The 15,377-nt window shown below is 35.0% G+C and overlaps 1 long non-coding RNA gene across 2 annotated transcripts in view; it reads left to right on the forward strand.

Moving 5' to 3' along the window:
• Positions 1 to 402: 402 nt before the first annotated feature.
• LOC120514890 overlaps positions 403 to 15,377 on the forward strand; it is a 49,773-nt gene continuing 34,798 nt past the window's right edge. Inside the window, exons 1-2 of one of the 2 annotated variants that reach the window (XR_005630534.1) lie at positions 403 to 616; positions 4,292 to 4,403. This is a non-coding gene — a long non-coding RNA (uncharacterized LOC120514890). The remainder of the gene's footprint in view (positions 617 to 4,291; positions 4,404 to 15,377) is intronic. The other variant, XR_005630535.1, reaches the window with a different exon arrangement.

Below are 15,377 nucleotides of genomic sequence, written 5' to 3' on the forward strand. Positions count from 1 at the left end.
TCTCCATCCTTTGGGATTAAAACGCTATTTTCGTCTCGGGAGCAAAGGTTATCCCCGCACTGAAGAGTAACAAAGCTGGAGAGGGCACCATCATTTTCGGAGCGGCTAAGCTTCTCACCCCTCCCTCTGACCCTAACCCCAGGATGACTTCAGTTCTTTTTTTCGAACGAGGGAGAAAAGAAATCCCCTATCATTCAGTCATTCTTACACACAAAGTCGCTGGGCTCTGCTAGGAGGAACCGCATCGACCCAATGGAGAGAAGACCAGCCTTAGCAAAGGATGCCTCTTTAGCCAATAGACGCTCTCTCCGTATATCACGTGACTCCCACCCCCCTCCCGTCTTTTACTTAGACTGCCTAGACTTCAATTCGGAGCCACAGACCGAAGCTTTTAAGTGCAGCTATGGGTTGTCAGGCGCCGAAAGAGGCGACTTTCACAACAAAACAAGACCAAAAATATGTAGACGCATCGAATTTAGATTCCTCATCTCTTATGCTTTTCTGAGTTCAGCATTGCTTCTCAGTGGACTTCACTGTGTCTTTGAACGCGTTATGTGACAGAAGATGGTTTATTCCAGAAAAAAAAAACAGAAAAGTGCCGATGACAGCACAAACTGTAAGCATTATTTTCTAAGTATATGTTTATGTTTAAATATTTCATTTATGGCATTTTTGATTGGTGAATGTTTTCGACTGCTTGCCGCATGCACTGTTCTGACCGGCACGTGTAATTTATTAAAGTGGTGCAAAGTACTGAGCATGTCATAAATAAAACAGAAGGAAGAAAGCAAAGAAGGGGTGAAAAGAGAGACTGAGTCGGCGATCCCTCCAGTAACGGCTGCTCTATGACGAATCGCGCGCCCCCACAACCTCCCGATCGACCGCGACTGCATCTAGAGATCTTTGTTCACGCGCACGAGCAGAGAGCAGAGGAGTGTGTGTGCGCGCGCCCTCGCTCTCTCTCTCTGTCTCGGCGTTTTATTGCGGTCACTGTCTGGTCAAGCTGGTCACGCTGCTGTAGTCTGGCAAGTGAATAAAATTGAGTGTGTTAGGCTGGAGGGAGAAAAAGGAGAAATGAGGGGGAGGGCGGGTGAGGTGTACCGTAGAAGTCCGCCAGCCGTAACAGTCCAGCCGGAAGAGCCGCCTAAAATTATTCTAAAGTCTGGTGACAAGAAGGCACGCACGACGAAAGAAGATAGGAGCTGAGGCCGTCGTGCTCGTCGTTCTTTCGGTTGTAATTTGGTGAGTTCGGGGCGAGCGGGATGCGGCCAGTCGGCTGGCTGTGCGAAGCGCGCGGCGCAAAGGGGTAAGCGTTACACCTGACTTGTCATCTCAGAACTTCGGTATTAATTGATGGCAGTTTCTTTTTTGGCGCTGACAATTACTCAACTTTGAACCCAACTTTAAGTTTTTTTTCTCTTTTTTCTGAGCGAGAATGGGGCGCGATGGTTGCTTGAGACAAACTGCGAGATGTGTGGTTATGTTACATATATGGATGTTATCCTTTTAGAATTAAATTTAACCAGCGTGATGCTTAATACAAAAGAAGCAATTATCTAGACGTGTTTAAAGTGGATCTGACTTACTATTTTGTGTTAGGACCAAGTATTTGTGCGTACTATTAAATATCTTTCTCTCCGTGTATGTGTTTCTACGTGTTGTTAATATGGAATATATTATATATATTTCCATGTTAATACTGGGTCTGTTTCTTTGTCTGGCCCCTGTGCTATCTACACCTCCCCCAACCGCCGCCCACTGTGAGCTGAGACACCTGAAGGCTAGACATAATGATCAACAGAGCTCAAGCCTGTCTGGAGTGCAGCCAGATTTTTTTCCCACTCTACAATCAAGAAGCCTGCACGCAATGCACGCCAAGCCTGTTCCGCTGCTATGTAGGGATCAGGGATGGAAGTCTTACATACTGCGGAAAGATTAAAGACAGCAGTATCCCATTTTCCCCCTCTGGCCAGATGTGGTTCTATTTTAAGCCTCTTGTGCATGTCTGGCATACATTTATTAATAAAAAATGTATATATGCATACAGTATAATCTGCACTTCCATAAATGCACATGCTTGCAATATATTCCACAAAATTGCCATTGGAACAGTGCTTTGAAATTGATTTTACTGTGAGGCTAAGATTTTATTTTCCCTGGGATGCCAGAGGCGTCGGGCGGAGTTTTAATATGCTTTATGAGTATGTGACTAGAAATTTGTAAATTATTCTATTTCATGGCTTTGTTTAAAATGTTTTCCAAAGCTACCGTAAATCAATCACTGAATGTTTCTACATTTATTATTAGTTATTCAAATTATAATATGATACGTTTATTTTATATAGTGATCTGTGTGAGCTTTGTTCTATACCGATAATTACCCCTGGTGCTTTACAGATGTAGAGATGTAGTTTTTTTTTTTTTTTAATTTAATTTGGAGCACAGGTAGGTTATGTGACATGCACAAAGTCACACACTGCGATACTGAACTAGCGACCTTGTGCTTTTATTATGTCCATTGCTTTAACTAAGAGGGCACATAGCTAGATACTATCATGGATATAACTGCTGAAAATGTGATAGAGAGATGTGAAATGTACTGTATAAGATAAATGCAGTGAATGATTTATTGCAATGTAAAAATTGCAGTGTTAACAGTAGCCATCCTGTATTAAACAGTACAGAACAATTACATGAATAAATACATACTTACATGCATACATTAGTACCCTCACATTCCATTTAAAATTAATATATTAAAATTGAAGTTAAACTTTGTCTAGCCAAAATGTATGCAATGACTGCATTTTGGAAAAAATAGTAGCATAAAGGAGAGTAGCATAAAGGAGTAATGCCTATTTATGCATTTTGAATCTTCAGTTGTAATGCTACAACAGAGCTTACCGTAAGTAGCTGGTGACACAAAGCTAAATACACCCTGGGCAAAGAAGTGGTCGGCCACAGGCCCACAGATGCGCAATTCCATCTTTGCACAAAACTGCATTGTTAAGACACCTGCACCATTGCTACTGAATGCAGACGCTGCAGTATTGAATAGGTTACATCGGATATCAATATTTTGTGCCAAACTTCATTATGCAGAATCTCTGGCTTGATAATTAAAATCAAGGTACTAGCTATTTCTAAATAATCATTTTAGTATCTGTGTTACCCATTAGACAGCGTGAAGTATTACTGTTCGATTACCAAGATAGGTATTACACAGCAGTAAAGATATGCAGTGATAGTTACAAATTTCAATATGTAATATACATTAATAGCCTTTGAAACCCCTACAGTCAATTCCGCATACGTGTTTATGCTTTCCTTTTTTTATGACACAGAGGTGTAACTGTCATGATTTAAGGTAGAATTTTTTTTTGGTTAATGATATTATACAATACATTCTCGGCACTGTACTACTGATCCAGTCTGGGTTAAGTTCTGTATGGTAGTGTAGAACCAGATGGCCACGTGCCCTTTTCTTATTTAGATGAGAGTTTTCCCTTCAATAACATCTTTCTTCATGGCCTGCTTAAAAATTCCAGCAAATGAAATCAGCCGAGGATTTTCAATTCTAATTTGCCATGTGTGCAGAATGGCCAGTACAGAAATCAGTAGAGCCATTGTAAGCCCCAGTAAGCATCAATCTCGCCTTTGTCTTCTCCTGCAACAGTGAGAACTGAAATAAGGGATATTTAAATATTCATAATTTTTGTAAATATTTTTGTGTATACAGTATTTTAAAAAGGAAGCTTTCTTATATCATTGACAAAACTGGGACTAACCATCAAGACGTTTAAGAAATATCTGAAAAAAGTGCAGTGTTTGCTCTTCTGAGAAGGTGCAGGCTGAAGTTCATATTACATGCAAATTTGTTGGCTAAAGCATAAATGAATTTTCATTGGTTTTACTGACTTCATAAATTTGCAGAGATGAGTTTATTTGACATGATTGTTATTTATTTTCATTATTACATTTGACAAGTGTAAAATGGCAGCAATGATTTACTTGTTTATACATGATACTGTGAAGTAAGTGTGTAATAGTAAATCTGTCAGATTTGTGGGGCTCTCTAAAAGTCTAGCACTATATAAACTAAATGGCACACATTATACCTTAAAGTCAAAGAAAATACATCACTAGCACGTGTGCCGTAAATTCTGTGTCATTGTATGTAAAGACAAAATTGGCAATTAGGAATGTAGTGGAACTTGGAATATTATATTTTTTTTAATTATATATCATGATAGAAATAACTGAAGTATCTTATTTTCTTATTACATTTTAGGGTATGGCTTTATCGTTGAAGTAGGAAGTATAGACCTATTGTTTAGCTGTGACTGGTTTGGACATTAAGGAAACCGGAAGTTGAAGAAATGTGAAAGACTCACAGAGAAAAGGTACAAAAGGATAGATAAGCCTCAGACTGGTTAATACTGGCAGATATGGGAGGTTTACAAAGTTTTTACCAGCACTTTTATGTAACAAAAGTCTTATTGAGATAACTAATGTAGTAGATTTTTTTTATTTTATGTTCATTTTGATTAATTCAAATATATTTCTAAAAGGAAAGAATTCAATTTGACAAAAGAAGAATGTAGTAACATTATTACAATCCTTTTAATTTAATATACGCATCTAGAAAGTTTTGTGGAATACGGAATATGAAGTATGTACATATATATTAACTAGAACCTCGTCCAGGGTTGGTCCCCATCTTGTACCCACTGCTGCTGAGAGAGGCACCAGCTCTGTGATTCACAGGTTAGAAAATGGATGATGAGTTAATGCATACATTATTTTTTCAGAAAAATTCAACAGCTGCTTATTTCTCGGACATACTGAAAAATCTTTTTATAGTGATACGCTTTTTTGTATTTAGGTTTTATAGAGATTTTTCAATAATGTATTAGCAGAAGATAAAAAATATCTGGTTTCAGTGATTTAAAATAATCTGGTATGATGACTTATTTAATGTCGAGCTGGGTAGGGCTAAGTGTGACATTTTCAATCATAAAAAAACTCAACAGTGCCAGCAGTGTGCTGCTGAATTTCTCCTCATTAGATAATGTTGGTTTAATACCCGATTGAAAGGGTTTAAGTATTAGCCTCTTTATTTGTAAAGCAGAACCCCAGGTTAAGTTAAAGGAATACATTCATTTGAAACAATGCCAGATAGCATTAACCTGCTGTAATGTGCTATGGGTGGAAGATAAAGAGATTTAAATTGATGTGAGCAGATACATTTAAAAAGCAGTTTTTTTAAGTACATTTGATGTATTTGACAAACACTTTTTCCATTTAATAAAGGAAATGTGCAGGGAGTATATCAAGACATGTATAATTTTGAAATCCTCTACAAACATGACATATATGTCATACAATGGAACTCAATTAACATTAAACATATTCAATTTGTAATGTATCACTTGCAACTTTTCATCATCTGGATTATTCCTACCTGTTCATTAATTTTTAATGCATTCACTTTCAGTTTATAGGTGATATATCACAGGTGACTACTTTATTTTATCAATATGCCTATAGTAAGTAGCACCTTCTTAATCTGAAAATAACACAATATCCTTTTTTCCCAAAAATCAAGAAGATATTAGTTGATCATTCTCCTTAATCTTTTATAAGATCATGCAAGGCCCCGAAATGGTTAATTGTTTCCAAATCTTTACGTGAGTAGAGAAAATGGAAAACTGTAGGATAATTGTATGGCTGGTGATTTCAGTATATTTATGGATTACTGTGTCTAGAAAAGAAGAAAGCACATGTTCTGAGAGGACGCCGTAGGGGTTGTCTGGACTTTTCAGAGAGTGTAAAGTCTTGTTTAGTCAATGCCTCAGTGAGGGATGACCTTTGCCCTGTTGCTGCTCCTCCCTGCTCCAGGTGCAGACCCTCTTCAAATGAATAGAATGAATTTTCGGCTTTCTCACCTAAACCCTAGCTATTATGATAAAGCCAGTACCATGGAAGCAAATCAGAATTCACATGCTGGTAATAGCTATTTTTAATGATAATGTTGGTCATTCTGAAAACTTTGATGCTTTCCTTTAAAATTAAAGGTTGCTAAGTTAAATAAGTAAACTCAGTGATATAAAAAGAAAAGACTGGCATAGAGATATGCACCATTTTACTTGTGAGAATGAATTATTCTGTTTTTTTCCCTTTGGAATGCTTGCTAGTGTATTTTATGTTTCATGAGTTAAGATCATTTACATAAATTCACATATTATCTGGGAAGGCATATTTTAAAGCATTTGAGTAAGGGTTTTGCAAACATATGCAGTTAAAAAAATATTGTTGGTGCAAATATAGAGGTTCCTTTATGAGTAAACTAATTTTTTAGGTATTGTACATCAATGAAGGTAATTTTCTTTCTGTTTAGCTTCAGCAGTCTCAGTGCTTATAATAATAACTAAACCATTAATGAAATCATGGTGTTTTATATTTTTAACATTTTTGGTTAAATTCAGTTTTATTTTTGGAACTGATTTCAGGATTAAAGTGAGATTTATTTTCAGCTTAGATTCCCTTTTTTAATCATTGCATTCACTACAGCATTGCTTCCACTGCACTTGGGTAATTTTACCCCTGCCATTTGTAAATCAGCAGGTTTAAGTCAATGAAATTTACCACAGACTAGATTACCAGCAGGTCCACTAATGTCTTTTCTCATCTCAGCTCTGTTACAAACAATTAATTTTAGCACTCAGTGTCCAGGAAAGACAAAGTGAGGCCTCCTGACAATCAATAATGGAGCACAGGGCTATTGAATTCTGGAAAGAAATGCATTTAAAAATCAAAAGGCCAGACATGCTCTGGGTCTCTTAAGCCTACTGGGAGTGCTACAGATAAACCAGTTCATGCTTTGCTGAAAAGCAGTCATTTTTATCTCCTTTTCTGCTGTTATAAAATACCACTATCTGAAGTATATCCTTCCGACTGACTTCTAGTAATAACATAGATTTAATCACTATATGAGAAAGGCCATTTATATTGTATGTGTTCTCACCCATGGATCAAATACAGTGCAATATGTGAACCTAACATGTCTGGAAGTGTAATGATTTAGGAGGGAGTGACTAGTCTAGACTGGATTTATTGACAGGGCTGCAGCAGATTAATGCAGTTTGTGTTTCAGTTGAAGATTTGAATTTCAAACTGGGTTCAAGTTTAACTCTGAAAGGTGACACCCATACAGTGAAACCTGAACATATTTCATAGATACTACTAGTCTCTATTTTCCATGTGTATACAAGTAAAAATGTTGAACTTTATTTTCCTATTTAGAGATTAAAATAACTGATTAGCCCAAAACTTTACTTCATGTAGATGCATTGGACAAAGCGCATTAACTAAGTGTTAATCTGTGATTTTTAATGATAAAAGCATTATGTCACAAGTTACGTCTAAGATACAAGAATAGTAAATCTGTGGTTTAGTCAGTTCATGACATGGTTATCTGTAAAATATATCTTGTGTGAATTTAGACGTCACACATTTCTTTTTATTGTATAACCTGGATTTGAATACCAAAGTCCTTTATGATATGTAGTCGTGACTTGAGTATTTTGAAATGAATTGCTGTCTTAAGAGTCAAGAGGGTAGGAAAGATGACCTCTTTAGAGAAAGGCCACAAAAATTAAGGAGACACCTGTTTTGTTTCACAAGGAAGTTCTCATTCTTAAGTATGACAAGTCCTTTTCTTGTGTGCTTATTTTTACCAGTACATAGGATACAGGAAAAGAAAAAAGCTGATGAGCTTTTTAAAAGAACTGGAAGCTGAATCATGGAAAATCATTTTCCTTTTGTTACTGTTGAAAAGAGGTCTAGTGTAAGATGTGCATTCATTCCCCATTTTCATTACTGATAGTTTCAGAAAAGCATATGATTATTTGTAGAATGTGATCTATATGAGATGTATGCATATCTAACAACAGCATTTTAAAGGCAGCATCTTTGCTTGAATATAGTTAATTAGGAATCATTTTTTTTTTGGTGCCTGCTCACACACTTTTTAGCGAAAGCAACATGTTCTTCTTTTCATATTCAACATAGGGCATAGTTGGTTTTTCTTTTTTATGCATTGACAGAAGTTTTTACCAGCTGTATTTATTCCAATGTTTTATAATGCAGCAATCCTTCATATTTGTTCTTAAATGCCTATTATACATTCCACTGACAATTATTTTTTCGCAGTGTTTTAGAAGCCGTTTACACAGTTGTTTGGTATTATTGCATCCATTATCAAATCTGTTTGTTGCAGTTCATGGTCATATGGTGTTGGAGCCCATTCTGGGTGCAAGATAGGCCTATACTCAGGAATGGGTGTTAGTGAAACGTGAAAAGGTATTAATTTCAGAAGATAATTTGGTTGATGCAATTTAACTGTTTTCCAAAGGGTTGTAATTTTTAAATTCTAACCTAAAGCTCAACTAAAGTCTTTCTACATGTATTACATTCTTGATACCTATGGTTACAGAGAAAACAGAAGGGGAAGACCTTTGCAGAATCTTACAAAGTTAATTATGCTGAAAGTTTTTATCGGTAAAGTTAATGAAATGTTAACATATGTGGTTTTAACACTATACAATAATACCTGAATTCTTGTGTAATAAGCATAACTTAAATTTCATTGTGTAATAAGCATAACTTAAATTTCAGCTAATGCAATTTTTTTCTAAATTTGTATTTCTTGGTGACTCTACCCCACAAGCACATTGTACTTGACCCTCAGACATGGTGGAAACCTGTTCTGCAGTTTCATTGCCATGCTGGTTGATATTTGCTGTTATTCCTGAAAGTGGAAATTGGCCCAATTTGGTATGGTTATATACACAAAACAAGTTATATTTTTATTAGATGGGGAAAATGTCTGTTTTTTGTGTCTTTTTTTGGGGGGGAAGTCTGTAGTTGCATTTGTTTGGAGAAAATTTCAGAACATTTAGAGATTTTTTTTTTAATCTTTGGATCTCTCCATTGTGCAATGCCATGTTTCCACAGTAAGTGGGTAGGTCCATCCTTCTATATAGCCTAAGATTTCTGTGTTCAAAAGGAATAAAGTTCTGCTTTAGGCCTTTGCTAAGCCTTTGTTAAACATTTTAGTTGAACAATAATTTATACCTGAATAAAGTAGCATTGTTCATATAGGTAATGTGTAAACTGTGTTTGTAATGTCTGACTGCATTATAGTACTTTTCTTTTTGCTTCTACTACTTTTTAACAGCTCCTTTAAATGTGTCAGTTTTACCAGTAATTTAATTGTCATAGTATAATCTTGAATATTCTAAGTAAAACCATTGTATTTATTTAATTTGAGGAAATCAGTTCTCTATTTTTCTCATTTTTTTTTTTTAATCTGTGGAGAGTATTTCAGAATAATGTTCTTGCATATGGGCTGTTTGGGCTCTTTGACCAATAAAAGTAGAAATAATAATTGTAATTGATGTCTATTTCTAAGTGAAAGTTATCAGACAGGCAATTTATTTTTTGAGAAGAACAACCTTTGATAAGCAGTGGGGTGGGTTTTAGTCCATTTTCTGATTTCTTACAAACACTCCCATCAGTTTACTTTCCTTTTTGATGTGTTGCTTGGGTTTGTTTTTAAACTTTGGATTATTGGTAGAATTTGTTTTACTGTACAATTTGCATTGGTAAAGTTCAGTAGCATGACCATTTATGTTATTAAAAGTCTTCTGATCTGATTAATTTGTACCATTTCCAACAGGAATTGTTTTGAATTTTAGGGTCAGAGAAAATAACCAAAACTTTAGCAGATTGTGAACATAGTGCTATGGTGGTCACAAACTTAGTACTAACACTCAATATTCATTTTAAAAGTTAACTATGTCCACAAGAAAATGCGAGGGAATAAGATTTGCCTTTAAATTCATGACAAGGTGGGAATTACTAGATAATTAGTATTTTTAATTTGCTTGAAAATTATTCCCTGTAATTTATGTTTTAAAACATTCTGTCTCAGTGCAAGATTTTAAAAATCTTTAGCACTGATTTGATCTGTGGAGGTTTCATAAGGTAAAAGTAAAATGTTCCAAAAGCATTTCTGTTACACATGTTTTGCAGCTTTTATAAACAATTAGAATTTTTCTTTCATTTTTACTTGGATAATGTTTCCTAACTTTACAATATTAGAAGAAAATATTTGTTTCCTTTTTCCATTTCTGAAATGGCCATGTAAACAAATCACTGTCAATTAATTAATGGTACGTAAGAAATGCTATTTATAAAGCAAACTTAAAGCTCATGTTTTCTTAATTGTTCAGATATGTTTTTGTTTCATTTGGTTAATTAAATTTTTTTCTATAACTTTTTAGGAAAACATATGTATACAGTTATAGGTTCTGTCCATTAAAACACAAACTGTTTTATAAGAAATGCTTGTGGGACACATTTCACACATTATTGAAAAATTTAAATTATGCATATGGTGCAGCACTTCATATTGGCAATCATAGAAGAAACCCAGGAAGTAATATAGTACATAAGATGATTTTGTGTTTCAAACTCACTGAGGCTAATTAATTAGCTTTCTCTAGTCAGGTTGTATTGCAGCTTTAAGTGAGATGTAGTCAAATTATGTTCTTTTCTATGTATTTAATTATGCTAATTATGATAAAAAATGACTTTTCAGTCCTTCTTGCGTTTTTGCTTGGCTAATAGGTAAGTTGTCCTAATATTTCATCCACTTTTCATCTCCCTTTTAAAATTATGACTAGATTGTTCAGAATTGCTAAGACTCTTTACATAAATATAATATTCCTGTTATTTTATTTTAAATTCACTTTCTGTTAATTAGTGACATAGTCCTCTTGTTTCATCATTTAACTGAATGAGCTGTTCTGGAGTAAATTTATAGATGAGGTTTTTTAATCTGTGGATTAGGTCTCAGTAAACTTCATTTGTTAAAGACTGAAGTGGTTCATTTCACTTAGCTTTTCAAAGCAGAACATACCCATTGGACCAACAGTGCACTTCTCTTTTTTTTCTTTACACAGCTTTTTGTGGTTGTTTGTGTCTTGTATTGTAGTGACCTAAAATGCACAGCGTTATCCGGTTGGGATTTCATTAGCACTGTGTTGAGTTTGAGCACATCATCATTTGATTTATGTTCATCAGTTTTTATTGCATGAACTAATATTTTATTAGCCTTTTTAACCAAATTGGTTCAAGAATGAAAAGATCAGCAAATTTAAACTGTTTGGCTGATGAACACTGTCAGTCACCCAGTCATCTTCACAATCATTCCAAGTTCACCATACTGCAGCTGGAAGAACAGTGTGGCTGAATGTTTGAGGTGGGACATTGGTCAAACACAGTGACAGTCTAAGTGATTTTCATAGCTGATGCTGTGCTCAGAGATTGTCTTTGCAACAGCACACTCTATGGGGGAGGGATGGGGGCTGGATCTACAAGTTGTAGAGAGGTGTACTTGTATGTTAACATGGTGTGGTTCAGTCAGTGTGTCAGAGTGCATGCTCCAGAATGGACTGTGAAACGCTGAAGAAAGGTCCAAAACCCACTGCATTGAATGGACAACTTGAAGTGATAAAATTCAGGTAAACTGCTTTTTTAATCAGTATTAAATGGAGTGCAGTATCTTATTATGGGTTATTTTTGATAACTAATATTATTTATAGTGATTCTGTACATTACCTTTTGCTGTGTTTTTATTTGAGAAAATGTTTTGGGCTGGGAATGCCTAAAATATTTTCCAGTTAAATTAATGGCAAGGAAGTGTTTGTGTCCCAAAAATTCACCCTCTGAAGGGGGATTCAGCAAAGGATTAGCTTTGTAAAGAGAAGGAAGCATGTGGTGTTTGTGAGTAGAAAAAACCATTTAGGTCTAGCCCTTCACATGCTAGCAAAAGTAGTGTTCGGTTAATTGTGGCACTTATATATAGTGTTTATTACAGGTGACACAAATCTTTTTTTGACCCAACACTGCAAAAATGTGTAAGACCTCGTTTTATTAAATATTTCAGTTTTTTTTCTTTTTCTTTGGTACTTTGATTTCAGAATTTATAATTCAAATTGTATGGGGCTTATTGATTTATTCATAATTTGAGGTCATTGCTAGTGTTTTGAATGTGTCATTATTGTACTTTGGATGTTGTTGCTGGAAAGGGCATTAGTTCCTCTCACTCTTACTGAAAAAATAGGCTCAGAAAAAAAGACGGATTGTTGTCTGTGATTAATTTAATGTAATATAAGATCATAAACTCAAACTTGTGTAATTCAACTCAGTGTGACAAGGTACCAGAAGTTCATGCAAGACATAGGAACATACCCTAGAAAAATCACCAGTACATTACATAGTTCAATTATAGTTTACTTAACAGGCATGTCTTATGCATATGGGAGGAAAACCAGCATACATGGAAATAATGGTTGTGAGATTCATGATGAACACCGTGTTGCCTAACTTAGATTTACTTTATTTAAATATATGTAGAGATATGTGACAGATTGTGAAACATAATTATTAACTCCCAGTTGTCCTTAAGCAGTTTCCAGTGACAGTGTTTCATACAGCATCCTGATGTTTGTTTTTGACTTCAGTAATGTGAATTATCTACTGGATACTAACTAGATTTGGTGATTTGGAAGTAGTGTGATTACAGCTGACTGGGTTGCCAATTATAGAAATGAACATAATTTGTTCCCACTTGTTTTTAATAGAGTTAAGAGAGAAATTAAAGGTTGTCCCAAGATGGCCCTTTAGTTATTACACTTGCTCAATAAAATGCAGAGGATCTTTGACAGAGGGGTTCTTGAATGGTCTCAAGAGGCCTGTAAACTGATTACTGAGTTAGCAGCCTTTCTCCAGACTAGGACTGTCCCCTTTTGAAATTCCTGCTGCGTAGCTCTGTTTAACAAAAAGTGTCTCCTAGATGTCAATGAGGAGTAAGGCATGGAGTTGGAAAGGCCTGGTAAAATTACCTTGTGATAGGTGTTTTTTGTTTTTTTCTCTTAGTTAAAAATTGTGCAGTAACATTTAATTAACCCAGATGTACCATTTATCCATTTCAAACTTTTATTACATAGAATATCTACATAACAAATGTGGCAAAACTAGATATTCAATTAATGCTGTTGATTAGCACTTAGAAAATGTGTTTAATGTACAGAGTGTAATACATTAATCATTGAATTACTTGCTGGTTTGGCTTTTATACACCCTGGGCATGAATGACACGTGTGTGTACATATAATGGGAGTTATAAATGAGTATAGGTGATAAAATGAAAAAAGACAGATGAGGTTCCATTGTGTAATGAATCTCCAGTAACCCTGCAAGCAGGTCCTCCAGCTTCCAGGGAAAACTTGGGGGTTGGTGGCAGGATTGGCGCTCCAGCCCTGTTCCAGTGTGGTGCTAAGGTGTCACCCACTGCACTCGGGTCCCAATCCAGGTGGTTTGTTGGGTGTGGTAATGTGCTATTAGTGTATGCTCCCAACCTCCTCCTCCTACATATTGTAAATGCATGTTTTAAACTATCAAGTCATGCATATTCTATACTTTTGTTACCTTTAATAGTAAATAAGTATTAAACCTTGTTTTTCTTTTATATACACTATATACTTGTTTTCTGTCATAAACTAGAGGATACTGCTTTATAAAATCTAAAAAAATGTTCCATTAAAAGTGACAGGGGGAAGCACCGATGGAACACATATTTATATGTGTAGCAAACTGCAAGATTCTGATCAGGGTGCATAGTTTTAAATTTTTTATCTAGCAATACATATTTTTTCCTTTAAAACCCTATGCATTGGTAACTTAATATTACACATTTTTTATGAAGTTATGGAGCAAACAAGTGAAGTTGTAGTTCTTGGCTTGGTGAGGAGATCAGTATATCTAACAGAAGACACACTTGACACTTAAACAAAAAGGAAGATCCTTACCACGTATCATAATGACTGCACAAACCTGTCAGAATTACACAAATGTTTATGTATTGGTACATTTTATAATTTATTTTCAATTCACAATATATATTGTTCATAGTGTAATATTCTGTGAGTGGTTCACCCAGCAGATACAGCAGATTTTTATATTTGTCATTATATTATATTCTATATCATTTTAGTTTCTCTAATAAAATTATTACGGATAATACATACTAATTTAGAACTGATAGCAGACTGGAGCCCTGAAATGGCAATAGTTACAAATTGATTTAAATTTAAATCCTTTGTTCTAAAATGAAAGTTTCTTGTGCACGTGGGAAAACCAGGAAATTGCACACATTCTTTTCTTGAAAATTCAAAAATAAACCTAAATCCATATTTCCTGCTTGTGAAGAAAATATTTCAAAGCAACATGGAATACTTGCTTGCAGATTACTTACTTTTTTGCCAGAATTAATAATCAAAACCACCTGTTTCTTTTATGGTAAAGCGAATCATCAACTAAAAATGTACTAAAAGGTACTGTTAATTAAATCAAAAGGTTATATTGGCGTGAGAAAGCATAGCTCAGTAGTTTGACACACTTCATAATCTTTTGTCAAAAATTACCTATTTTTGTTTTTGTGCAATATATTTTTTATGCTTTACTTTTTTAAATTGTACAATATATATTTAACCCTTGTATGAAAAGATCTCTGATGATAGGTGCTGAACACAGTTTGAAATACTGTTGGATTGGCAAGGCAGTTTTGTGTTTCTCCTTATATTGTTGTAGAAAGATTAACCCAACCTTGTCTAGTTAAAGAGGGTACAGCACATAAAGCATTTAGCATTCTGAGGAACTTTAGAAAAAGAAAATTCAAGGGGAGTTTACAAATTCTTTGCAGTGTCTGCAGGCACTTCTGTTCAGACATTTTTTAAGGATTCCAGACACTTTTTAAGGATCCCTAAACTTCACTTTAAGGAAAGTAATCCATATAATCCCATGCATGAAAATATATGTGACCAAGGTATTTGTTCTTTGAAAAGTGTTATATCTTACTTGTTGCCTGTGAAAACACAGCAGCTCTGGCTCATTGCGTCCAGGAAAGGCATAGTAGCTCATGCTCAATATGACATTGTCCTCCTTGGGAAAAAGCTGCTGCATATGTTAAGCAGAAATAAAATCTTTGTACCCAGTCCATGCTGTACCACTGCAGCTTGTCGAGCTAACATTTTCCTTCATAGCGGGACACTTTCTTCATCTGTCATATTGATTAATTAACAGATCCCAGTTTGATCACCATATGACTACATGCCTTGAATGGTGCCAGCACAGTGTGATCAAGGCTGTAAGGCCCTTATTAGCATTAGACTTTAGAGAAAACAGTAATGAGATTTGAGGCTTACACCAAAATTATAATTTGGAAATTTAATGTTTATTAATTAGTT

The sequence above is a fragment of the Polypterus senegalus genome, chromosome 14 (genome assembly GCF_016835505.1).
Source record: "Polypterus senegalus isolate Bchr_013 chromosome 14, ASM1683550v1, whole genome shotgun sequence".
Lineage (NCBI taxonomy): Eukaryota > Metazoa > Chordata > Cladistia > Polypteriformes > Polypteridae > Polypterus > Polypterus senegalus.